Below are 4,440 nucleotides of genomic sequence, written 5' to 3' on the forward strand. Positions count from 1 at the left end.
TGAGGCTGTTGCTGTAGTGGACATATAGCTCGGGTCCGTGTAGCCTACTACAGGGAGAGCTGCCAATGGGTATATTCCTACGTGCTCTGTTGGTGCCCCGCCCTCCTTTACAGTACAGTCGCCTTGCTATCACATTGTGCTCTTCCTCCCTCAAGATCTTCTGTGTCTTCAAACATTTTCCAGAGATCTAATATCTCCTTCCTCTTTTGCAACTGCTTCCCCTTATAATTAGCTGTTAGAAATGTAAACATGTGTTCTAGAATTCCCTCATTATGGGAACCCTGCTCGGGTCACGAGCGGGGCATCCCCCATCCTCTTGTTACCGTCACCCACTGTTTATGGTTCTTCTCGATTCTGTCACATTACAGTGGCAGGGCCTTATACATATACTGTATGGGTGATTCTCCTCCCATTATAAAGGTCTGTGCGCCACATTGTCTCTATGCCTCTGCTGATGCGCCACACACGCTGCTGCTGCCTTTAAAAAAAGTAATTCTGTCATCTCCTCCCTCCCATCAAAAATTCAAAAAACTATTTCTCCCACCCCACCTCTTTCTTCCCACACCCCACACCCCAACTCTCACACTCCAAAAACTCAAAACACAATACTATTTACACAACGCCCCTCCTCGGGCCTCCACTCTACATAATAAAAGCGCAAACAAAACAAGCTAAAATAACAAGCTAAAATAAAAACTACTATTTCCGAGCCGACTAATTATGCAAGGCTCCTATTTGTTTCCTTTTCGCCCTCTGTTACACAATATCTGTGCCCCAGAGATGTGCGGTCATTGCTGCTGGAGAGTCTGTCCTTGCAGTCTATCGTGAGAAGGGGAGTGCATCATCAAACCCCCTGACCCAGTGTAGAATGTGCCACAGAGCTGTGCTGCAGAGGTGTGCAGTCATTGCTGCTGGAGAGTCTGTCCTTGCTGTCTATCGTGAGAAGGGGAGTGCATCATTAAAACCCCTGAACCAGCGCAGAATGTGTCAGGGAGCTGTGCAGCAGAGGTGTGCAGTCACTGCTGTAGGAGAGTCTGTCCTTGCTGTCTATCGTGAGAAGGGGAGTGCATCATTAAAACCCCTGACCCAGCGCAGAGTGCGCAGCAGAGCTGTGCAGCAGAGGTGTGCAGTCATTGCTGTGCAGTCATTGCTGTCTATGCAGACTTGGAGGCTTGAAAGACTGATAAAATACTGTTAAGTCGGAACTACCGTACAAGAACTATAGTAAGGTAAGATTTCCGCTGTTTGGAAACCTGATAGTCTTGAGCGGAGTCTTGGCCCCCACCCAAGTGTTGGAGTGATATAACGAGCATACGTTTTGGGGAGTGGAGAGAACCAACAGGCCTCTGCACCCGTTGCCAAGTGAAGAAGCGTGATGAGGCGGCAAGCAATAATCTAAGTAGATTGTTAGTTTTCCTGTTAGCCCTCTCCTTGAAGGCTAATATCGAAGAATCTTTAGCTCAGGAAAGTATGTGGGGCACGGGAAGTAGTAAACTCAGCATGATATGATATGATAGTTTATTTCTATAGCGCCTATACACAATGTGTTTCAAAGTGCTTCACAGCAAGGGAGGGAACAAGGAAAAATACAAAAACATTCTATGACAAGACTGGAGGCGAGCATTATGCTTCATCTTCATATATTTCTACTCTTCAGCAGTTCAACAAAACACATATAAAAGTGAACAACAAACTTTTCCTCTTTCTTTTTTTTTTCCTTTTTCAAAACTACAAATTCCATGAGTCTCTGTAGTCCATGCCCTCTCCACCAGTCACAACCCACTTCCTGTGCTTGGACCCCTCCTCTTCTTTTACTGCTCTTCCCTCTCCGTATGTCAGTGGTGAATTGACTGAGTTTGAGTGGAAGATTAGTATCAGAGAGCATATTAGACATGTATAGACAAGGCACAGTGGGTGTGTGAAAGACAAGATTTGTTTATAACGTTTATAGTTTATACATTTTTGGTTTTCGATACGGACGCGCGTTCGCGTAGAGAATTAGGCGTTTCGTCTTGTAACAACGCGAGGGGTAGTCGGGTAAACCCTCAAAGGTTTTCCTGTTCATTCAGGAGCTTGTCCGCAAGGCTGACGGCCCCGTGTTGTAAGACCGGCACCTCAGGGGTTTCAGTCAGCCTCGCAGACTATGCAGTAGCGGGACGCGCCTGCACTCGCGAGGCTAGCCCCCACCCTTGGGTAGGAGGAGCTGGCACCCGTGAGAGGCGCAGCGCACCTGGATTGCATTCGCGGCTGCAGCCCCCACCCGTGGGTGGGCGGAGCAACCACGAGCCAAGTGCGGAGCTCAACGCTCCAAATCGCTAGCCCCCACCCGCGGGTGAGAGGAGTATAGCGCGTATGAACGCGCATCAAGTGACACCGCATCTGTGTGACGATATCTGTGCTAAGCGCACTGGCAACGGAACGCTCGTACGAGCAAAACGAATTCCAATACCTTGTCTCATAAGAAAAAAAAAGAAAATATATATATATATATATATATATATATATATATATATATATATATATATATATAGGGAATTCAGCAATCATAACGATTGCGCGTGCCGTGCTTTCATAAGCACACACAAGGAGACAGCAGCCCAAGTGCTCGTGAACAGCAGGGCTCAAGAGACTGCAGATCCCCTACACTGCTAATCAGCAGAAGATTGGCGCAGCAGAAGCGAAGACTCTCGCATGAGCCAGAAGGCAGAGTACATATAAGGGTGCAGCCACTGAAAAGAAGGAAAAAAAAGTAGAAGAGTTTACTGATACAGAATAATCAAGAAGGAGCAGTGGGCATGCTAAGACACCTGATTCAGGTATTTGGGCACACAGCACAGCAGAAAATGTCAGAATTTGAGTGGAGCAAGGAGGAGCAGTCGCAGGACCTCGCTGCCAGCTTTAAGCAAGTGCTGGGAAGCTCCCTTATTGATGCAGTGGCAGAGGGGGTCAGACCCCTCCAGGAGAGGCTGGAGACATTGGAGGCTATGCTTTCGCAGCCTAGTAGTAGCACCAAAGACTAGAAACCTACGCCCACAGAACCCTTGAAGGAGGGACATAAGGGGAGTAAGATAGCCCTTAAGAGGAAAGCCTCTGACGACCCCCGGGGCTCTTTGGAAGGGGCAGCAGAAAAGGCCCCAGAGGTGCCTGATGCTTTTGCGAAGCTGAAAGAGGCTTATCTGCAACGTAAGGCGGTACCAGACCTCATGACCCCCTCTCCAGGGGAAGACAACACAGGAGAAGACCCAGGCTCGGAAGAGGAGCAGGTAGAGGATCAGGCCTGGCAGGAAGAAGAGGAGGCCGAGGAAGAGTACTGGGTGAGACCCAGTGGGGGTAAGAGAGTGCGGAAGGAGAAGCACCTCCTGGAAGCTCAAGATGATATGTTCGACCCGGATAGCATCCAGAGTACGTGGTCCACCAAGTGGCAACCATCCCCCCGAGTAGCGCAGTATATGGCAGCGAGACTGCGCAAACCACTAGACAAGGAGGTGAGACAGCGCCTACGAGCAGAGTGCCCGCGACCAGACCTCCCAGGAAAAGTAGCGGAAGCTCCCGAGATCGATCCGAAGATGCTGACCTTTGTGTCAAAAACAAGTAAAGACCCCGCAAGGGTATTGATAGGTCCTGGAAAATCTGCCAGGAAAAGGTATTAGATTTAGCAGGACCGCTTGCAAAAATTATGGACCTCGCAGAAAGGGCAAAGGACACAGGAGAAGAAGTTGACCCTGAAGCTCTCGCTGGATGGGATCAGAGAGCAGTCTGTCTTCTCGGTAATGTAAATTGTGCCATCGCTTCAGAAAGAAGGAAAGGTCTATTACTCAAGATAGATTTGAAGCTTAGCGATCTGTTATCGTATGAAGCGGGAGAAGGAGCCCAGGGCCTCCTGTTTGGAGAGACCTTTGGGAAGGAGATGGCCCGGTTTGTCGGAACATACGCTTCTCTTGAAAAGGCTCAAGCATCGATCCGTAAAATATTCCCAAGTAGAATTTTTGGAGGGACCGGCCGCTTCAGGGGTCGTGCAGCCGGTCGCAATCAAGGAGGGAGAAGACCCCAGAAACCCAGAGCGCAATACTGGGAGAACAAGAGCCAAGATACATTCTTCCCGTCCAGAGGGAGATTCCCGAGGGGCTGCAGGTCCAGAGGATCAGGACGAGGGAGGTCAAGGATTTTCACCAGGTGAGAGCGATTCAGTATCCTCCGGTACTGGGGAGGACGCTCATGTTTTTAGAGAATTGGCGCAAGCTTTCAAGCGATTCCTGGATATTGCAGACCGTCAGAGGTCTACAGCCAGATTTCATAGAGGCCCCAGTTCAGCTGAGCAGACCGCAGAGTCAGAAACTAGCGCAAGCAGAACAAGCATGCCTAGACAGCGAGATAGCGCAAGTAAGTGATAGAGATATGCGAGACGACCCTGAGGTTTGTGAGCAATATGTTCCTGGTGCA

This window comes from Ambystoma mexicanum, chromosome 13 (assembly GCF_040938575.1).
Source record: "Ambystoma mexicanum isolate Mex_15411 chromosome 13, UKY_AmexF1_1, whole genome shotgun sequence".
Classification (NCBI taxonomy): Eukaryota; Metazoa; Chordata; class Amphibia; order Caudata; family Ambystomatidae; genus Ambystoma; species Ambystoma mexicanum.